The sequence below is a fragment of the Coregonus lavaretus genome, assembly GCF_964263955.1.
Source record: "Coregonus lavaretus genome assembly, chromosome: 34".
Taxonomy (NCBI): domain Eukaryota; kingdom Metazoa; phylum Chordata; class Actinopteri; order Salmoniformes; family Salmonidae; genus Coregonus; species Coregonus lavaretus.
The window spans coordinates 7,215,197-7,239,168 of NC_140021.1; the positions used below are offsets into that span (position 1 = coordinate 7,215,197).

At 45.2% G+C, this 23,972-nt stretch overlaps 1 protein-coding gene across 1 annotated transcript in view; it reads right to left on the bottom strand.

The window, feature by feature from the left end:
* The window catches only part of LOC311108859 (sodium channel protein type 3 subunit alpha-like), a gene marked incomplete at both ends in the record, with an annotated part of 161,677 nt that overhangs the window by 56,906 nt on the left and 80,799 nt on the right, over positions 1 to 23,972 (bottom strand). The gene's annotated exons all lie outside the window — the stretch shown is intronic.

Consider the following 23,972-nt stretch of genomic DNA (forward strand, 5'->3'; position numbering starts at 1 on the left):
CCCTGCATCAGCCGCTAGGGTCCGAAACTCCAAGGCAAAGTCCTGGGCGCTCCTCATCCCCTGTCGGAGGTAGAACAGACGCTCCCCCGCCGCCTTCCCCTCTGGTGGATGGTCGAACACAGCACGGAAGCGGCGGGAGAACTCCGCATAGTTCGTGGTAGCGGCGTCCATTCTCCTCCACTCGGCGTTGGCCCACTCCAACGCCTTGCCGGTGAGACAGGAGATGAGGGCTGAGACGCTCTCGTGTCCCGAGGGCGCCGGGTGTACGGTAGCGAGGTAGAGCTCCACCTGCAGCAGGAACCCTTGACACCCGGCAGTGGAGCCGTCGTACGCCCTCGGGAGCGAGAGCCGAATCCCACTAGGTTCCGGAGATGAGACAGGAGGGCTGACTGATGGGGCTGGTTCGGTTCCTGGAGGTGTGGGAACCCCGCTGGTCTCCCATCGGTGCAGAGTACTCATCACCCTCTCCAGGGCATGACAGACCTGGTTGATGCGGTCCTCCTGGCCACGAAGACGTTCAGCCATCTCGGCTGTCGGCTCGGTCGCTCCTGCTGAATCCATGGATATGATGCGTGATTCTGTCAGAGTGGTGTGTGTAGATGAGTGGAAAGGAATCAAGCGCAGGAACCAGGATGACTTCAACCGTCTTTTATATATACGTTCAACACGTGAACCCAAAAATAGTCGCCAACCCAACCGGGTGGCGCAAAACAATTACGCACAAAACACGGTGCGAAATACACAAGAAAAGCGCACGCAGTGCGAACTCTCGGGACAAGCCAACAACGAGAGAAAGGTATCCTTACAGAGGCAGTCTGACAAAAACAATCACGCATAACACCTGACCCACACACACGAAACTAAATAGGGAAACAATTAAGACACAAATAAGGGACAGGTGTTATGAACAGACAAAACCAAATGAACATGAAACATAGAACGGTGGCAGCTAGTACTCCGGAGACGACGACCGCCGAAGCCTGCCCGAACAAGGAAGAGGAGCAGCCTCGGCCGAAACCGTGACATTGGCTAAGGTGTATGTAAACCTCCGACTTCAACTGTATCTAATTATAGACAAGTTGACTAACAAACAACCTACCAAAATGTTGGAAATTATAAGCAGAAACACATCTAAATCAGGCAAAAAAAATACTGCACCCAACAACAGCACTGTTTCGATATTAGCGGGTTAGGGTCAGAGTTTCCAGCTCCGTGTAGTCTAACTTCATTATGCTGTAATGTATAAATAATGGAAGGGCCTTCTTGTTTGCTCTTTAATAATTTGGTGTGATACTCTTAGACAGATTGACTGGGAGGTGTGTACACGGTGGGGAGGTCGAGGTCAAATGGCTCAGCTTGTTTCCTCTAACTCTCTAATTACATATAACATCATATACTGTAGATACAGTAGGCCTGCTGAACTGGACTGGACTGGACTTTACTGGACTGGACTGGACTGGAATATACTGGACTATCCTGGACTGGACTTTAATGGATTGGACTACACTGGACTGAACTATACTGACTGGACTGGACTATACTAGACTGATTACACTGGACTATGCTGGACTGATTATACTGGACTATACTGGACTGATTATACTGGACTATACTGGACTGATTATACTGGACTATACTGGACTGATTATACTGGACTATACTGGACTGGACTACACCGGACTGTACTGGACTATATTGAACTGGACTATACTGGACTATACTGGACTGATTATACTGGACTATACTGGACTGGACTACACCGGACTGTACTGGACTATATTGAACTGGACTATACTGGACTATACTGGACTGGATTACACTGGACTATACTGGACTTGACTTTACTGGACTGGACTATACTGGACTAAACTGTACTTGAAAAACTGTATGGCTGAGAGAGATGAGGCAATGGGAATAGCAAATAGGTCTGACAACACAGCAGACTGGCAAACATACAGTAAATTGAGAAATCATGTAACTAAACTAAACAAAAAGAAGAACAGATCAAATCAAATCAAATCAACTTGTATTTGTCACATGCACCGAATACAACAGGTGTAGACCTTACAGTGAAATGCTTACTTACAAGCCCTTAACCAACAATGTAATTTTAAGAAAGAATACCCCCCAAAAATACCCCAAAAACAATAAATAAAAAAATTATAAGAAATAAAAGTAACAAATAATTAAAGAGCAGCAGTAAAATAACAGTAGCGAGGCTATATACAGGGGGTACCGATACCGAGTCAATGTGCGGGGGCACCGGTTAGTCGAGGTAATTGAGGTAATATGTACATGTAGGTAGAGTTATTAATCTTATGGCTTGGGGGTAGAAGCTGTTTAGAAGCCTCTTGGACCTAGACTTGGCGCTCCGGTACCGCTTGCCATGCGGTAGCAGAGAGAACAGTCTATGACTAGGGTGGCTGGAGTCTTTGACAATTTTTAGGGCCTTCCTCTGACACCGCCTGGTATAGAGGTCCTGGATGGCAGGAAGCTTGGCCCCAGTGATGTACTGGGCCGTACGCACTACCCTCTGTAGAGCCTTGCGGTCGGAGGCCGAGCAGTTGCCATACCTGGCGGTGATGCAACCAGTCAGGATGCTCTCGATGGTGCAGCTGTAGAACCTTTTGAGGATCTGAGGACCCATGCCAAATCTTTTCAGGCTCCTTAAGGGGAATAGGTTTTGTCGTGCCCTCTTCACAACTGTCTTGGTGTGTTTGGACCACGTTAGCTTGTTGGTGATGTGGACACCAAGGAACTTGAAGCTCTCAACATGCTCCACTACAGCCCCGTTGATGAGAATGGGGGAGTTCTCGCTCCCCTTCTTTTTCCTGTAGTCCACAATCATCTCCTTTGTCTTGATCACGTTGAGGGAGAGGTTGTTGCCTGGCACCACACGGTCAGGTCTCTGACCTCCTCCCTATAGGCTGTCTTGTCGTTGTCGGTGATCAAGCCTACAACTGTTGTGTCATCGGCAAACTTAATGATGGTGTTGGAGTCGTGCCTGGCCATGCGGTCATGAGTGAACAGGTAGTACAGGAGGGGACTGAGCACGCGCCCCTGAGGGGCCCCCGTGTTGAGGATCAGCGTGGAGGATGTGTTGTTACCTACCCTTACCACCTGGGGTCAGCCCGTCAAGTCCAGGATCCAGTTGCAGAGGGAGGTGTTTAGTCCCAGGGTCCTTAGCTTAGTGATGCGCTTTGAAGGCACTATGGTGTTGAACGCTGAGCTGTAGTCAATGAAAAGCATTCTCACATAGGTGTTCCTTTTGTCCATGTGTGCAAGGGCAGTGAGGAGCGCAGTAGAGATAATAGTGTTGATGTGAGCCATGACCAGCCTTTCAAATGACTTCATGGCTACAGCCATGAGTGCTGCGGGTTGGTAGTCATTTAGGCAGATTACCTTAGTGTTCTTGGGCACAGGGACTATGGTGGTCTGCTTCAAACTATACTATTGAACAAAGATACATTATATAAAGGATGATAGTAAAAAGCTGGACTATACTGGACTGGATTAAACTGGACTATAATGGACTGGACTGGACTATACTGGACTATACTGGACTAGACTATACTGGACTGGACTATACTGGACTAGACTATACTGGACTATACTGGACTATACTGGACTGGACTATACTGGACTATACTGGACTGGACTATACTGGACTATACTGGACTATACTGGACTGGACTATACTGGACTATACTGGACTATACTGGAGTGGACTATGCTGGACTATACTGGACTGGACTATACTGGACTATGCTGGACTATACTGGACTTGACTACACTGGACTAGACTATACTGGACTAGACTATACTGGACTATACTGGACTGGACTATACTGGACTATACTGGACTGGACTATACTGGACTATACTGGACTGGACTATACTGGACTATACTGGACTATACTGGACTGGACAATACTGGACTGGACTATACTGGACTAGACTATACTGGACTATACTGGACTATACTGGACTATACTGGACTATACTGGACTATACTGGACTGGACAATACTGGACTGGACTATACTGGACTGGACAATACTGGACTGGACTATACTGGACTGGACTATACTGGACTAGACTATACTCGACTATAATGGACTATACTGGACTGGATTATACTGGACTGGACTGGACTATACTGGACTATACTGGACTAGACTATACTGGACTATACTGGACTGGACAATACTGGACTGGACTGGACTATACTGGACAATACTGGACTGGACTATACTCGACTTTACTGGACTATACTGGACTGGATTATACTGGACTGGACTGGACTGGACTATACTGGACTATACTGGACTATACTGGACTGGACTGGACTATACTGGACTGGACTATACTGGACTATACTGGACTGGACTATACTGGACTAGACTATACTCGACTATACTGGACTATACTGGACTGGACTATACTGGACTAGACTCGACTATACTGGACTGGACTATACTGGACTAGACTATACTCAACTGGATTATACTGGATTATACTGGACTGGACTAGACTATACTCGACTATACTGGACTGGATTATACTGGACTGGACTGGACTATACTGGACTAGACTATACTGGACTATACTGGACTGGACTATACTCGACTATACTGGACTGGATTATACTGGACTATACTGGATTGGACTATACTGGACTAGACTATACTCGACTATACTGGACTATACTGGACTATACTGGACTGGACTATACTGGACTAGACTCGACTATACTGGACTGGACTATACTGGACTGGATTATACTGGATTATACTGGACTGGACTAGACTATACTAGACTATACTCTACGCTACTGCTGCTGTATTTGGATCAGGCTGTTATGAGAGCTACATCACATAATAATATGCCATTTAGCAGACACTTTTATCCAAAGCGATTTACAGTCATGCGTGCATACATTTTCTTTTTTTGTGTATGGGTGGTCCCGAGGATCGAACCCACTACCTTAGCGTTACAAGCGCCGTGCTCTACCAGCTGAGCTACAGAGGACCACATAGTGGACCATGTACCATTGCTTCATGTAGAATGGGATTTATAATAAATAATATGCCATTTAGCAGACGCTTTTATCCAAAGCGACTTACAGTCATGCATGCATAAATTTTTTGTGTATGGGTGGTCCCGGGGTTCGAACCCACTACCCTGGCGTTACAAGCGCCATGCTCTACCAGTTGAGCTACAGAGAACCACATTTACACACAGAAAAACAGAAAAGGGCATTTATGCATGCAGTATACATATATGTGTGCGCACACACACACACACACACACACACACACACACACACACACGCACACACACACGCACATACACACATACACACACACGCACATACACACACACACACACACACACACACACACACGCACATGCATACATTTTAACTGATTTGAATTTGACCTTTGAATTCATGGCCTTTACCAAATTGGCAAATATTTATCTCTGGTATAACGTAAGCTAAACCATTACCAGTCTACCACGGACTGACGGACGTTATGGCGTCAACTCTGGCATTACAGCAGTGACACTAAATCCACACACACGCACACACACAGTTGATCAGCTGAGTTGTGTTCAGTCTACAATGACATCAGGGCTGCTCAATAGTGGTGCGCAGATCAGTTGTTTGTTCACCTGCACCCGCCCGCAATTGCTAATAACCACAGGAGTTTGGTGGCACCTTAATTGGGGAGGAAGGGCTCGTGGTAATGGCTGGAGCGGAATTGGTGGAATGGTATCAAATACATCAAACACATGGTTTCCATGTATTTGATACCATTCCATTTGCTCCGTTCCAGCCATTATTAAGAGCTGTCCTCCCCTCAGCAGCCTCCACTGCTAATAACCCATCCGTAACCGCCTGACTATATGTGATAAAGTGAAAATCTGAGGCCTGCACCCAACCCTAACCCGCCAATATAGAAACTGTGCTGTAGTGCTGATTTATAAATGTTTTCTGCTTATAATTTCCGACATTTTGGTTGGCTATTTTTTTGTCAACTGGTCTATAATTATATGCCTGCAGCTTCTCTTCTGTCAATATGTATGTTGCCCCAGAAGACTAAATAAACCCTTGCTCACCAGAATAATGTCGTAAAGCGATAGAATGAAGGCTTCAATCTAGTTGACATCAGTAAAGTTTTCTCTGTCATCTCTGCTTCTTTAGGGACCGGGGAGAAAATGTGGTTGAAATACTATCAGCTTTTATGATGCTGATAAAGATAGCATCTTTACAGACGGTCCCTAACTGTGCTTTTGCATTCTCTCAAGAAATAAATCATATTTCTCCACTCCTGTTCCCGAGTCAATTTTTTTTTGGTGTATCCTTTTACTGCAAGAAATGCTTAATTCTACAGGAGTTAAAGCTATGAGAGAGATTATAGACCTACAGTCAGTGTCCAAACATTTTCTCTGCCTCGGATAGATCCACCAAATTGACTTGAAACGTTGACATTTAGCACATTTTTTATTTATTTTTCATCCTATAGCAGGACATGGGTGGGAGGGTCCATGTCCCCCTATTGGTCAGCTGTTCCTTTGTGTTAAATTCATTCCCGGGGTTGAACCAGGGATTCAAATTCCAAGATTAAATCAAGTGCCCAGTATTTGTATATATATCTAACAAAGATGGATGAGGTGCTATTCCTGTACAGTACCTATAGAGCATGGTTGACTGTAAAAAATGGGATCTATAAAATCTATGAATGAGGTCGTCCACCCAGCACTGTCAGCTCATGCTATGACTAATTGATCCGTTACTGGTTGAACATGTGCGACAGCCAATCAGATCCCAGGATAGTGGGAACAGGAAGGGGTCATGTGGATGCTGACTGACACCCATCCCAGATCTTTGCCGTTGATCACACACTATAATCAATTTATAGACCGCACACACACACACACACACACACACACGCACACATACAGTCTTGTATAGCTAACCTTGTGGGGACACACAATTCAGTCCCATTCAAAATCCTATTTTCCCTAACCCTAAACCTAAACCTAACCCTAACCCGTACTTGTACCCTTAACCCCAAACCACTAACCCTAACCCTAAAACTATACCTAACCCTAACTCCTAACCCTAAACCTAACCTTAGCCCCTAACCCTAACTCCAACCTTAATTCTAACCCTTACCTTAATTGTAACCCTAACCCTAAACCTAACCCCTAAGCCTAACATCCTCATGGGGACCGGCAAAATTTATATTTTACATTTTACATTTTAGTCATTTAGCAGACGCTCTTATCCAGAGCGACTTACAGTTAGTGAGTGCATACATTTTCATTCAAAATGTCCCCACTTGTCCAAATGTTCCTTGTTTTACTATCCTCTGGTCCCACAAGGAGAGTAAAATATAAACACACACACACACACACACACACACACATACATACATACATACACACACCGCAGGTGAATCCAAATACATCTCAATCTGTGCAGATGTGTATGCACCAGGCCCAACTGTGAAGGTCAGATTATGTTACGGAAGGTATTTGTTTATTGACCCAGTAGCACAGTTTATTCTGTTCCCTCTGTTATTATGCATTGAGGTGATGTACGTACACCATCAGTGGGTGCGTTTAATAGCACACAATTGCATGTGATGTGGTGGCATTGTCCTGAGCCTAATGCGCTCTCTCTCCCTGTAATATGGTATTGTATTGAGCAGTAGTGATGAGCGAGTTGACTCAGAACCCGCAATTCCCACAGTTATATCCGGGGAGGCGGGCGGGTTTAGGGTAATTATATATTGTGTGGATGAAGGGCGGGTGGGTGACAGGCGGGTTCAATAAAGAGAAAACAATACCTTAAAAGTTTCATAAATGTATAATTCTTGTGCAATTTATATGTATAATTTATATGTATAGGCTACATTGATTTATTTTCAAAAATGTTTAGGCTATCTGGCATTAGTGCTTAAGCCTAAGCTTCAGGGCTTAACTGTAGGCGCGCCAAATAGCCTCCACGTCAAATGCTTTTGGGAATGGGCAGAAAAAGTTAACATCGATCCACGGAGGCAAAAAGGACAATGTCGGAGTAATGTTTGGGAAAGATTTGGTGAAGTGGTAAAATAGGATAATTGCAATGCCTATGTTATGTGTGATGATTGTGAGGCACAAGATGGGGCTGGCTGCAACCTGGTCTCACAGCATTTCATATTATTCTGTACGTAAATCCGAGACACTTTACTTAGTATGATATGTTAGGTTTCGTATGGTATGTATTAATTTGTAGATGTCCAGCATCCATTTCGTATTATATGTTACAAATTACAATACGTATGATAAGTTACAAATTGCAATTCATACAATATGTTACGAATTGCAGTTCATACAATATTTTATGAATTTGTGAAACGAAAAATATGTTAAGAATTTGCAAACAACGTATGATATGTTACAAATTCAATTTGTTGTTGCTAACGTTAGTTAGGTGGCTAACGCTAATGTTAGCTAGGTTAGGGGTTAGGGTTAGGGGAAGGGTTATCTAAAAGGGTTAAGGATGGGGTTAAAGTTAGGGGCGGGTTAGCTAACATGCTAAGTAGTTGAAAAGTAGCTAATTAGCTAAAATTGTCTGTGATGAGATTCGAACATGCAACTTTTGAGTTGCTAGACGTTCGCGTTATACGCCTACCCATCCACCCCGACCAAACACCCTCCTTTCATATTTGCCTTAAGTAACTTTCTGTCTTATGTAACCATACCAAATGTAACATATCATACTAAGTTGAGTGTCCCAGATTTACATTTACTATGTTACCTCTGGTCTATGAGACCAGGCGGCGACTTCACATGTCAAGGGACTCTAGAATACTGTTCAGATGGGTTAAATGGAAACTGAAATCTGGACACTGACTGTAGGTCTATAATCTCTCTGTCATTCACTGTGGCCCTGAATTACTGCAGCTGACATTACTGCACCCTCCCCTTCCACTTCAGCGTTTATCACCAAAACCCTGCTGCTCTTCCCTGGCAGACACATACCCCTCATGTCAAATCTTTCCCAAACATTACTCCGACATTGTCCTTTTTGCCTCCGTGGATCGATGTTAACTTTTTCTGCCCATTCCCAAAAGCATTTGACGTGGAGGCTATTTGGCGCGCCTACAGTTAAGCCCTGAAGCTTAGGCTTAAGCACTAATGCCAGATAGCCTAAACATTTTTGAAAATAAATCAATGTAGCCTATACATATAAATTATACATATAAATTGCACAAGAATTATACATTTATGAAACTTTTAAGGTATTGTTTTCTCTTTATTGAACCCGCCTGTCACCCACCCGCCCTTCATCCACACAATATATAATTACCCTAAACCCGCCCGCCTCCCCGGATATAACTGTGGGAATTGCGGGTTCTGAGTCAACTCGCTCATCACTACTGCTCAATACAATACCATATTACAGGGAGAGAGAGCGCATTAGGCTCAGGACAATGCCACCACATCACATGCAATTGTGTGCCATTAAACGCACCCACTGATGGTGTACGTACATCACCTCAATGCATAATAACAGAGGGAACAGAATAAACTGTGCTACTGGGTCAATAAACAAATACCTTCCGTAACATAATCTGACCTTCACAGTTGGGCCTGGTGCATACACATCTGCACAGATTGAGATGTATTTGGATTCACCTGCGGTGTGTGTATGTGTATGTGTGTGTGTGTGTGTATGTGTGTGTGTGTGTTTATATTTTACTATCCTTGTGGGACCAGAGGATAGTAAAACAAGGAACATTTGGACAAGTGGGGACATTTTGCCGGTCCCCATGAGGATGTTAGGCTTAGGGGTTAGGTTTAGGGTTAGGGTTACAATTAAGGTTAGGTTTAGAATTAAGGTTGGAGTTAGGGTTAGGGGCTAAGGTTAGGTTTAGGGTTAGGATTTAGGGTTAGGTATAGTTTTAGGGTTAGGGTTAGTGGTTTGGGGTTAAGGGTAAGAGTACGGGTTAGGGTTAGGGTTAGGGTTAGGTTTAGGTTTAGGGAAAATAGGATTTTGAATGGGACTGAATTGTGTGTCCCCACAAGGTGAGCTGTACAAGACTGTATGTGTGTGTGTGTGTGTGTGTGTGTGTGTGTGTGTGTGTGTGTGTGTGTCTGTGTGTGTGTGCGTGCGGTCTATAAATTGATTATAGTGTGTGATCAGCGGTAAAGATCTGGGATGGGTGTCAGTCAGCATCCACACGACCCCGTCCTGTTCCCACTGTCCTGGGATCTGATTGGCTGTCTCACATGTTCAACCAGTAACGGATCAATTAGTCATAGCATGAGCTGACAGTGCTGGGTGGACGACCTCATTCATAGATTTTATAGATCCCATTTTTTACAGTCAACCATGCTCTATAGGTACTGTACAGGAATAGCACCTCATCCATCTTTGTCAGATATATATACAAATACTGGGCACTTGATTTATCTTGGAATTTGAACCCCTGGTTCAACCCCGGGAATGATTTTAACACAAAGGAACAGCTGTCCAATAGGGGGACACAGACCCTCCCACCCATGTCCTGCTATAGGATGAAAAAATAAATAAAATATTTGCTAAATGTCAACGTTTCAAGTCAATTTGGTGGATCTATCCGAGGCAGAGAAGATGTTTTGACATGAGGGGTATGTGTCTGCCAGGGAAGAGCAGCAGGGTTTTGGTGATAAACGCTGAAGTGGAAGGGGAGGGTGCGGTAATGTCAGCTGCAGTAATTTAGGGCCACAGTGAATGACAGAGAAATATACTGTGTGTGTGTGTGTGTGTTTTTGTACTTGTTTTCCTACCTTATCAGGACCCCAATGTCCTAACAATTCACACCAATTCACCCCAATGTCCTGACAGTCACCCCAATGTCCTGACAGGGTAGCAAAACAAGAACCTCGTCTTGACTACTTTCTTATGTAATTCTCGCTTGCACCAAAAGTTTAAAAAGTGTTGATAGGGGACAGAATGCGGCCGGACCATCATATAATTATCATATACATTACTCTTACAGAATTACCACGTGGGCGAGGATATTGGAAATATATTCAAAGCCTATTGGCTGACAACTTGCTTTTAAACAGGACAGAAGAGTTTATAACTGTTTTTTTCCGACATAATGTACAGTTGAAGTCGGAAGTTTACATACACCTTAGCCAAAGACATTTAAACTCAGTTTTTCACAATTCCTGACATTTAATCCTAGTAAAGATTCCCTGTTTTAGGTCAGTTAGGATCACCACTTTATTTTAAGAATGTGAAATGTCAGAATAATAGTAGAGATAATTATTTATATCAGCTTTTATTTCTTTCATCACATTCCCAGTGGGTCAGAAGTTTACATACACTCAATTAGTATTTGGTAGCATTGACTTTAAATTGTTTAACTTGGGTCAAACGTTTCGGGTAGCCTTCCACAAGCTTCCCACAATAAGTTGGGTGAATTTTGGCCCATTCCTCCTGACAGAGCTGGTGTAACTGAATCAGGTTTGTAGGGCTCCTTGCTTGCATACACTTTTTCAGTTCTGCTCACAAATGTTCTATAGGATTGAGGTCAGGGCTTTGTGATGGCCACTCCAATACCTTGACTTTGTTGTCCTTAAGCCATTTTGCCACAACTTTGTTCCATCAGACCAGAGGACATTTCTCCAAAAAGTACAATCTTTGTCCACATGTGCAGTTGCAAACCGTAGTCTGGCTTTTTTATGGCGGTTTTGGAGCAGTGCCTTCTTCCTTGCTGAGCAGCCTTTCAGGTTATGTCGATATAGGACTTGTTTTACTGTGGATATAGATACTTTTGTACCTGTTCCCTCCAGCATCTTCACAAGGTCCTTTGCTGTTGTTCTGGGATTGATTTGCACTTTTCGCACCAAAGTACGTTCATCTCTAGGAGACAGAACGCGTCTCCTTCCTGAGCGGTTTGACGGCTGCGGGGTCCCATGGTGTTTATACTTGCGTACTATTGTTTGTACAGATGAACGTGGTACCTTCAGGCGTTTAGAAATTGCTCCCAAGGATGAACCTGACATGTGGAGGTATACAATATTTTTTCTGAGGTCTTGGCTGATTTCTTTTGATTTTCCCATGATGTCAAGCAAAGTCATGAATTTGTTCAAATGCTATTTTAAGCTTAAGGGTTAGGTTTAAGGTTTGGGGGTTAGGGTTAGGGTTATGTTTAGGGTTAGGGTTTTGGGGGTTAAATTTAGGGTTAAGGTTAGGGTTAGGGTTAGGGTTAGGATTAGGGTTATGGGTTAGGGAAAATATGATTTTTAATGGTCAAGCATTTTTACTTAAAAATAAAGCTGTATGTGTATGTATGTCGTGCCGGGGGGGAGGTGTTGTGTATATTTGTGCGTGTGTGTGTTTTTGTTGGCGGCACCTTAATTTGGGAGGACGGGCTTGTGGTAATGGCTGTAACGGAATAAGTGGAATGGTATCAAATACATTAAACAAATGGTTTCCATGTGTTTGACGCCATTCCATTCGCTCCATTCCAGCCATTATTATGAGCCGTCCTCCCCTCAGCAGCCTCCACTGGTGTATGTACTGTATGTGCACACACAAACACACACACTGAACCAACATCCCACCTGAAACTGCACCAATCATGTCAAAGTACTACACTCTTCATAACAATAACAACAACATCAACAACAACAAGCCCGTTTACGGCCGCCCGAGCCAAGGCCTGTGTGAAGGATTAAACCCTGCATTCGGAATAAATCACTTTTAACAGCCAACAGCCACATCCTTTTCAATATGGCAGATGAATGCTGCTCCCCCTCCCCATCCTGCAGCCTTGGACCTCTGACTCTGTCCGAGGCAATATCGCCAAGTAAAGACCTCAACCCACAAAGGCTCTATAATAGCAACATACACACAAACACGCACATACATACACCGGCTGCGGCAGCCTCACAACTCATTGGGGGGAAGGGGCAGCAAACCGTGATGCATTCATCAATTTCCCTCGTGAAGGATTACAGAATGTTAGGAGTCCCATCCCACCTGAGCCCGACTCATTTACCAGGAGCGTACCAATTAGTTTAGATTGGGTCAGACCTTTACTCCAGTTAACTGGTTTACTCTCATATAAACCTGTGAAAAAATATATAACAACCTGGCTAAAAGAAAACTGGAGCTCAAACCAAACCACGTACAGCAACAAAACAAGCCAAGTAAGGCTTCTGCATCGCAAGAGATTAGCTCAGGACTAGGGGAGAATACAGAGATATGTTGTGGTAGCCTCAAGGGCCTTGGAGGTGCTGAGGCCTGAACGACAAGGCAGCAGTCTAGCCCCATAGCTCTCTAATACTCCATGCCTGCTTCCCTCTCTGAGACCCAGGGCAGCGCAAATGTCACCTGAACCAAATCGCTCATCACAGCATGCAGTCATGCTTTCCTGCCACAAAACACAGGACACTGATTTGTGTTAGAGAGATAAACCCTGAGATACGAAGGCAGAATATTTAAGGTTGTCGGAATTGAAAGAGTTGTATCTTTCTGTTGTATCGATGTTGCCCAGAATTAGCCATCAGTTGAGTACCGAGTACCAAGCTAAATCTCTCTCTCTCTCTCTCTCTCTCTCTCTCTCTCTCCTCTCTCACTAAAACAACTCTCCCTAATTTAGGATAATCAGTGAAAGCGCTCAAACAAAGTCATAACAGAAAAACCTGTCATAACAGAAAACATGGACATTGTCATATCATTATTGTTCTGGCCACATGACATTGGATAATGTGTGTGTCACAGCACTAACCATATCCCGTCCTTTTTTGGGACACATCCCTTTGGAGACTACATACACTGTACCTGTGGCTCCACCCCTGTTGCTCCACCCTGACTCTGGAGCCGTGTGACTCAGGGCACCTAGAGTATCTGTGTCTGCTCAGAGACACAGGCGTGTGTGTGTTTGTGTGGCGTGTGTGTGTGTGTGGTGTGTGTATGTGTGTTGCGTGAGCAGGAAAGGTTGGCTGACGTCGCCCGAGTGAACCTCACCAACATGAGAGAAGGATGATGCGCTGCTTACCTCACGGATGACTCAGGGTTGACCCTGTTTAGTCGTAGGACTGACGTTTCACCTGTGGCTTTAGGGGACAGCCCTGGCTACATGTGACAAAATAGGAGACTTGAGTCAGTTTCATGTCATGAGATGGGAGAGAGAGCTCACTTTCTGTGCAAGTTCTAGGTGACCAGCCGAGTATCGAACCTGGGGCGTAGGCATGCCACAAGACTGTTAGCACGCTGAGCTAAAGACCTGGGATTGGCATGGGGAGCTAATGCAAGTCTTCAGGCCTGAGGAAAATATCCTTCATCCTTCATCCTTGTCTAATACCCTTTCACACTAACGTACCAACCCGAACCATACAATACTGCCTCTGATGTTGTCTGCTGGAACTGTTCTGGATACGTAACCAGGCCAGCCCAGCTCAGCTAGGCTCGGTAGTGTGAAATGGGTATATTTGTGTCTGTGTCTTTGTTTAGTGAGGAGAGCAAATTATGTTTATTAGGTCACAATCTCCCAGTGGAGGAGAGTCTAGTGCCTTAGCCTGCCAACCGAACACACAGCGGACAATAAAAGTGCCCAATGAAGCATAAAGACCACTCTTCCAGTCCACTTGAGGCCCTTTATAATGAAATAATGCACTTCAGAAAACATTAAGTGCCCATGATAGTTAACGATGCCATTTAGTTTGATTGACACGCCTCTGATTGATAGAAATGTGTACCGCTAATAACACAGCCCTAATGACAGAGAGGAGAGGCGTATTATTAGACATTGTAATTGCAACCCAGACATTTTCACGTTAAAGCGTTCTTTAAAGCTTTCTTTAAAGCGTTCTTTAAAGCATTGTTTAAAGCGTTCTTTAAAGCGCTTTTTAAACTAATGCTTTTGTGTTTCTCAACATTTTCTTTTAGTTCTTTGTAATGAATTACACCAAATACAACTCTGATGATTTGACACTAATATGTCTAAAATGCAAACTTTCTCTTGAAAAGAGGTATTCAGATTATATCGGTTACACACCAATACACACACAATCCCCCACAATTCCCCACCACTGCCGCCACCTACCAATAAACACACAATCCCCCACCACCGCTGCCACCTACCAATACACACACACGTGTCTTGATCCATGCTCATTAGTGTCCAGTCTGCAGAACCCATTGGGTTTTATAATATCGTATTAGTATTAAGAGCCAACATCTGGGTGACCAAACTAAATCAGTCCTCTCTCTCCCAGCCCACCCAGTGCACCACCCAGTCCCAGCCCACCACCCAGTCCCAGCCCACCACCCTGTCCTAGCCACCACCCAGTCCCAGCCCACCACCCTGTCCTAGCCACCACCCAGTCCCAGCCCACCACCCTGTCCCAGCCCACCACCCAGTCCCAGCCCACCACCCTGTCCTAGCCACCACCCAGTCCCAGCCCACCACCCTGTCCCAGCCCACCACCCAGTCCCAGCCCACCACCCTGTCCCAGCCCACCACCCAGTCCCAGCCCACCACCCTGTCCCAGCCCACCACCCTGTCCCAGCCCACCACCCTGTCCCAGCCCACCACCCTGTCCCAGCCCACCACCCTGTCCCAGCCCACCACCCAGTCCCAGCCCACCACCCTGTCCCAGCCCACCACCCAGTCCCAGCCCACCACCCTGTCCTAGCCACCACCCAGTCCTAGCCCACCACCCTGTCCCAGCCCACCACCCAGTCCCAGCCCACCACCCTGTCCCAGCCCACCACCCAGTCCCAGCCCTTCACCCTGTCCTAGCCACCACCCAGTCCCAGCCCACCACCCAGTCCCAGCCCACCACCCAGTCCCAGCCCACCACCCTGTCCCAGCCCACCACCCTGTCCCAGCCCACCACCCAGTCCCAGCCCTTCACCCAGTCCCAGCCCACCACCCAGTCCCAGCCCTTCACCCTGTCCTAGCCACCACCCAGTCCCAGCCCACCACCCAGTCCCAGCCCACCACCCTGTCCTAGCCACCACAGCCAACATCTGGATCCAGGCCACCAGGAGATATCCACCTTATTCCTTCTTAGACACAGACAGGGACACAGCCCAGTTATGACATTAATCAAATGATCTTACCCATTATCAACTTAGAAAAAAGGCTTTTGACTTTTTGTGTTCTCTTCCTCGTATGATGCAGTATAACACCTCATCAGATCAGTCTGGATTTGTTTTACTGTAAATGTACAATGAGGATACAACTGGAGAACAGCTTTTAGAATTTCATCAGTAGCACCAGCAGAATTTCATCAGTAGCACCAGCAGAATTTCATCAGTAGCACCAACAGAATTTAATCGGTAGCACCAGCAGAATTTCATCAGTAGCACCAGCAGAATTTCATCAGTAGCACCAACAGAATTTCATCAGTAGCACCAACAGAATTTCATCAGTAGCACCAACAGAATTTCATCAGTAGCACCAACATAACTCATCAGTAGCACCAACAGAATTTCATCAGTAGCACCAGCAGAATTTCATCAGTAGCACCAACAGAATTTCATCAGTAGCACCAACATAACTCATCAGTAGCACCAACATAATTTAATCAGTAGCACCAGCAGAATTTCATCAGTAGCACCAACAGAATTTCATCAGTAGCACCAACATAATTGGAGCAAATATTGTTTTCATGCCTTCTACTCTCTTGAGGGTCAGTGACATCTTGACAGAGAAGAGAAACAGCAAAATGTCAAGGCAAAATACTAAAAAGTTAGACTTTAATGCACTGTTGATTGGTATTTTACCAACTCACATATCTAGTCCACTATGTGCAGACAAAGTATAGCCAATAGCCATGAGTCATTCAAGACCAAGTACAGCCAACCAATACCTTTGACTGCAGACATTTTAGGATATCTTGACAAACCGAATCTCATTATTGTGTTTGATAACGATTGACATTTGACATTTGACTTGGCATTTGAAGCTGTTCTAGAGTAAAAAAAATAGACCGAAACCCTGTCGTCTGTATTCAAGCAACGACTGTTGTGACAACTGAATATCAAACTGCAACCAAACACGCATGTGCATGCGCGCACACACACACACTGAGTGGTTACTTTACCCATCCATGCAAAATAATAGTATTTCTGTGCCGATAAGTCACATGAATGCTGGAAGGCGTTAGCCCGTGGGCAGTGTGGCCCACATTCTCACTGCTAAACAGAACCCTTTGAGTGTCTGAATCCTTCTCTCCAAAAACCTACTCAAAAGAGGACTCCTTTTACTATGAATCCTGCTGTTACAGTGAGGATCAGCCTATGGCTAGCCTATGGTATGATTTGAGACGCATGATTCAGGATCAAAGTAATTAAAATGCCTTGCGTCAATGAATTTCAATGCTTTAATATTAGTAAGTACTAAACCACTGTGTTATTTGATTAGACTATAGTGAGACTACCCAGGCAGTAAATTATCACATGAATTAAATTCTAATTAAAATGTGGTGATTATTTGGTGACATTAGAATTACTTGGTGATGGCTTTTTCTAATCTGTTGTAATCTGCTTGGAGCAAAACACAACAACAACAAATCCCCCCAAAACTATTGCCATCAGAGCTAACTGCTGCCAGTTGTGCCTGGGTATTAACACCTTGTATAGTTAGGAGTCCCACAGTGCCAGGGTCCAATGGAAGGATACCACCTGACATTGAACCTTCCAAAGAGACACCTTAGGAATCTCAAGGTCTCTCCTCTCATCAGTGAGTGTTAAATGCCACACACACACACACACACACACACACACACACACACACACACACATACAAAGCCCAGTGCCAGTCCTACTAATGGTCCAGGTAATACCATCGTGTTGTCACATTTGCATGTATTCCAGCAGCTTGGGTTGCTGTTTCCTCATCTCATCTGCTGGCCTGTGTGTGCATGTGTGTGTGTGTGTGTGTGTGTGTGTGTGTGTGTGTGTGTGTGTGTGTGTGTGTGTGTGTGTGTGTGTGTGTGTGCGCGCGCGTGCGCGTGTGTGCGTGCGCGTGGGTGTGCGCCACTACTTTATGTAAGTGTGTGTGAGTGTGTGTGTGTGTGTGTGTGTGTGTGTGTGTGGCATTTAACACTCACTGATGAGAGACCTTGAGACTCACTCTCTGCCTTAGTTTACTTCTGGCTGATCTGGTGATGAATGACGGTGATACACACTAGCACATCAATCAAACCTGTCATTAAACATTTACCTGTCTACATAGTAGGGGAGGCTTCCTGTGAAAACTGATATCCTCCAAAATGTCTGCATACATGCATATATAATATCAAAGCTATCTTGTTACCTAGGATTACGTTTACATACAGTGCCTTGCAAAAGTATTCATCCCCCTTGGCGTTTTTCCTATTTTGTTGCATTACAACCTGTAATTTAAATTGATTTTTATTTGCATTTCATGTAATGAACATACACAAAATAGTCCAAATTGGTGAAGTGGAATGAAAAAAATATATATTTTAAAGAATTCTAAAAAATAAATAACGGAAAAGTGGTGCGTGCATATGTATTCACCCCCTTTGCTATGAAGCCCCTAAATAAGATCTGGTGCAACCAATTACCTTCAGAAGTCAAAAAATTAGTTAAATAAAGTCCACCTGTGTGCAATCTAAATGTCACATGATCTGTCACATGATCTCAGTATATATACACCTGTTCTGAAAGGGCCCAGAGTCTGCAACACCACTAAGCAAGGGGCACAATCAAGCAAGTGGCACCATGAAGACCAAGGAGCTCTCCAAACAGGTCAGAGACAAAGTTTTGGAGAAGTACAGATCTGGGTTGGGTTATAAAAAAATATCAGAAACTTTGAACATCCCACTGAGCACCATTAAATCCATTATTAAAAAGTAGAAAGAATATGGCACCACAACAAACCTGCCAAGAGAGGGCCGCCCACCAAAACTCACGGACCAGGCAAGGAGGGCATTAATCAGAGAGGCAACAAAGAGACCACAGATAACCCTGAAGGAGCTGCAAAGCTCCACAGCGGAGATTGGAGTATCTGTCCATAGGACCACTTTAAGCCGTACACTCCAGAGAGCTGGGCTTTACGGAAGAGTGGCCAGAAAAAAAGCCATTGCTTAAAGACAAAAATAAGCAAACACGTTTGGTGTTCGCCAAAAGGCATGTGGGAGACTCCCCAAACATATGGAAGAAGGTACTCTGGTCAGATGAGACTAAAATTGAGCTTTTTGGCCATCAAGGAAAACGCTATGTCTGGCGCAAACCCAACACCTCTCCTCACCCCGAGAACACCATGCTGTGGGGATGTTTTTCATCGGCAGGGACTGGGAAACTGGTCAGAATTGAAGGAATAATGGATGGCGCTAAATACAGGGAAATTCTTGAGGGAAACCTGTTTCAGTCTTCCAGAGATTTGAGACTGGTTCACCTTCCAGCAGGACAATGACCCTAAGCATACTTCTAAAGCAACACTCAAGTGGTTTAAGGGGAAACATTTAAATGTCTTGGAATGGCCTTGTCAAAGCCAAGACCTCAATCCAATTGAGAAAGATTGCTGTACACCAGCGGAACCCATCCAACTTGAAGGAGCTGGAGCAGTTTTGCCTTGAAGAATGGGCAAAAATCCCAGTGGCTAGATGTGCCAAGATTATAGAGACATACCCCAAGAGACTTGCAGCTGTAATTGCTGCTAAAGGTGGCTCTACAAAGTATTGACTTTGGGGGGGTGAATAGTTATGCACGCTCAAGTTTTCTTGTTTGTTTCACCCAAAAACATATTTTGCATCTTCAAAGTGGTAGGCATGTTGTGTAAATTAAATTATACAACCCCCCCAAAAATCAATTTTAATTCCAGGTTGTAAGGCAACAAAATAGGAAAAATGCCAAGGGGGTGAATACTTTTGCAAGCCACTGTAGAATTAAACAGTTTTCATAATGATGAACGTCTTGCCTCTCTGATGCTAAGAGAAAACCAACCTGCATGTACAGCTGACATGGTGTGAGATTGATGGCAACCTGACCCAGCCTTGTCCCTGGTCGTGCACACACACATACACAACCCAGGCTATAAACTCGGCTTGCCCATCAGATAACAGGCCTACTTTCACCTCTCCAGTTACCAGGCTGTCCGTTCTGCTTTGAATAATGCTGATTAGCACCAGCCCCCTGCAGGTGCAGGCACCCGTAGCGTATCCGCTCGCATCATCTGCTGTGCTGATTGAGGCTCCAAGCCCAGTAGACAGGGACATACACACACACAGACACTCACGCACAGACACAGACAGAAAAATCAATCACATGTTATTTGTCACATGCTTCGTAAACAACAGGTGTAGACTAACAGTGAAATGCTTAAATACCCAAAAATGTATAAATACACAATGAGTAATGATAACGGCTATATACACAGGGAACCAGTACCTAGTCGATGTGCAGGAGTAAGACGTAATTGAAGTAGATACTGTATGTACATATAGGTAGGGGTAATGTGACTAGGCAACAGGATAGATAATAAACAATAGCAGCAGTGTATGTGATGAGTCACACACACATCTCTCTCTGTTTAGTGAACCCCCTTCCCACACACACACTCACACAAGTGCACAACTCTCTCTCTCTCTCTCTCTCTTCTGTCTCTCTCTCTCTCTTCTCTCTCTCTCTCTCTCTCTCTCGACTGACGGCACGTTTCTGTTTCCACCGTTTGTGGTCCAAACAACCTTTCCATGTTAGAGGCTGAGGGGACGAGAGGTACAAGGCTGGTAAGGTAACACGGCCACCGAGATGATTAAAGGTGCTTCTACACCTGCATTACTAGCTGTTTGGGGTTTTAGGCTGGGTTTCTGTACAGCACTTCGAGATATTAGCTGATGTAAGAAGGGCTATATAAAATAAAATTGATTGAAAATTGATTGATAACTATCCACTATCCCTGTACAAATGTAGGATGTTAATTTGATCACTCTTTTGTTTCTGAGAAATGCTAACTTGTACTGTAGTGTATTCAATGTTTAAAAATGATTCTAAAGTTTGTAATTTCCACTTTAAAATGTCAGACTTGATTTGCCCTAACAAAAAGTTTATCAACCCCTACAAAAAATGTCCATTAATTAAAATCCACATAATAACTCACATTTCCTGTTGCTACAGTTTGCTATTCCTGTTGTATCAAACTGGCTTAAATTAAGATCGTACATTTGTATATTCACTCAGTCCCCCAAACCAAGACCACACAGTAAACCTGAACCTTACTGGCCGTGGCCCACATGCAGTATGTTAGAGAGCAGGGGAGTAGGGTTAGGCTGACAAGCTGCCTGCTTCTGAACGTTGTTGCCGGGGATGAGAGTGGCAGGCGGTGGCGTAATGACCTGTGTTTGTGCTGCACACACACCGCGTTCACACGATTCCCAGAACAGTAGATTAGAGAATGCTATTGTCATGGATCTTCACGATTCTCAACCCCTCCCCCCCTTCTCTCTTTTAGTCTCTCTCTCTCTCTCTCTCTCTCTCTCTCTCTCTCTCTCTCTCTCTCTCTCTCTCTCTCTCTCTCTCTCTCTCTCTCTCTCTCTCTCTCTCTCTCTCTCTCTCTCTCTCTCTCTCTCTCTCTCTCTCTCTCTCTCTCTCTCTCTCTCTCTCTCTCTCTCTCTCTCTCTCTCTCTCTCTCTCTCTCTCTCTATCTCTGAGTGTTCACAGAGTACCATGCAGGAGAGGGGAGTGTTCACAGAGTACCATGCATGAGAGGGGACTGTTCACAGAGTACCATGCAGGAGAGGGGAGTGTTCACAGAGTACCATGCAGGAGAGGGGAGTGTTCACAGAGTACCATGCAGGAGAGGGGAGTGTTCACAGAGTACCATGCAGGATAGGTGAGTGTTCACAGAGTACCATGCATGAGAGGGGAGTGTTCACAGAGTACCATGCAGGAGAGAGGAGTGTTCACAGAGTACCATGCAGGAGAGGGGAGTGTTCACAGAGAACCATGCAGGAGAGGGAAGTGTTCACAGAGTACCATGTAGGAGAAGTGGTTCACAACACTTGAGACAATAGGGACCTGAGGCAGAAGATCACTTGAGGTCAGGTTTGGATACCTAGAAGAGTGCTCATTTTCTAATGAACCTCAGTATGACTCGCGTCTTTTGACGTTGACGTTTGTTGATCTGGATCTGTTAACACGCCTTCCCACATCAGACATTTTGTCAGCCTCCCGATGAGACACTGGCAGCCATGTTATGTTACACAACACAAGGTCTCGCAGGCCAGGCAGCTCTAAGTCTCAACCGACCTCCTTTGACTGCTCAGCTAAAATAAATATGACAGGGGAGGGAGGAGGAGGGAGAGAGAGAAGAGGAGGTAGAGAATGAGGGAGGAGGAGGGAGAGAGCGAAGAGGAGGTGGGGGAGGAGGAGGGAGGAGGAGGAGGGAGAGAGAAGAGGAGGTGGGGGAGGAGAAGGAGGGAAGGAGGGAGGAGGGAGAGAGAAGAGGAGGTGGGGGAGGAGGAGGAGGGAAGGGGGGAGGAGGGATGGGGGAGGCCGAGGTCGAGAGAGGCGGAGGAGGGAGGCAGAAGCGAGGAGGAGAGGGACGGGGCCTCTGACACAAGTACGTAAGCAAATGACAGGCGCTGACTTGACTAAGGGACTGGGGGCGACCCCGCAGAGAAAGATAATATTAGCAGATACATTTGGCTGGGTAATTGAGGCTTCGTCACTCGCCTGCCCCGCGGATGGGAACAGTAGCGGTGCATGTTGTGAAAGAGGCCACCACTGAGGACAGAGAGGACACAGTAGATAGAGAGATATACTGGGAAGGCTGAGTACCACTCCATATAGTAGAGGGCCTCGACTAATTTAGTCCCTAATTAAGTGGCTCAGTGGGTTGGGGTAGGGCAGTGGCAAGGATGTGGGTTCACTTCCCGCATGGTAATCATGAGACATTTTGTATTTCAACAACCCTAACACATACTGTAGGAGACTTATGCAGTAACCCTCAGTATGGCATTGGGCTGCCCAACAATGCCAGTGTAAACTTCAACACCTGTCTACATGTCAGTTCGTGTGGAAAACCCCTCACCCATGACAGCCTTAAGGAGATGGCATTAGGTCTGCCAGCACAGAGAGAGAGAGAGATAGATATAATGAGAGAGAGAGAGAGCGAGAGAGAGAGAGAGAGAGAGAGAGAGAGAGAGAGAGAGATACAGAGAGCAGAAAAACAGTCAAGGAAGACAGCCTTGTAAGTGTGCAGATATCCCCATGATCTAGCAAAACTGCTGAAGTCAGCTCTAAAGTCATCGACAAAACAGCAGCAACACTGCATAGGCTTCTTTGACAAATGCTATCTAGACCAACTTGGGCCCAGGACCCTGTTTCCTTCATTAACACTGTTAGATTCACCAGCTGAACCCCTGACCTGGCCCAAAGCTCAACACTACCGGTGTTCAATAAATGGCTCCATTATAGGACATTATAGAATGTTAGGGGTGTCTTTTAATTACCATACATGTGGAGCAGCACCGTGAAACTCAGTCCTTTTCTAAGGGACACAAAGTGGTCACAAAACAGAACCCTGTGACATTACACCATTTCATCCCTTTGTGTTCTTTTTGCCGAGGCTAACAAGGCTAGCCACTGCCAGGCATGCGTCTTTGTGAAACTGAATCAGGCCCCGTATCGGGAACATGTGAGCTTTGTGGGGAAGGGGGAGGGGGAGGGGGAGGGGGAGGGGGGGGGGTCATTTTATTGCAACCTGCCCTTACTCCCCTCCACCGACCCACTGCAGCTCTGGACACAGTAGTGGGTGGTGGGTTCGAGTTCGACGAGGGCCACCATTAGGATCGTGTTGACTCGGTACCGGGTACCCCCTGTATATAGCCTCGTTGTTGTTATGTAATCTAATTGTTACTTTTTATTTTATTTTTTACTTTGTTTATTTAGGAAATATTTTCTTAGCTCTTTTTCTTGAACTGCATTGTTGGTTAAGGGCT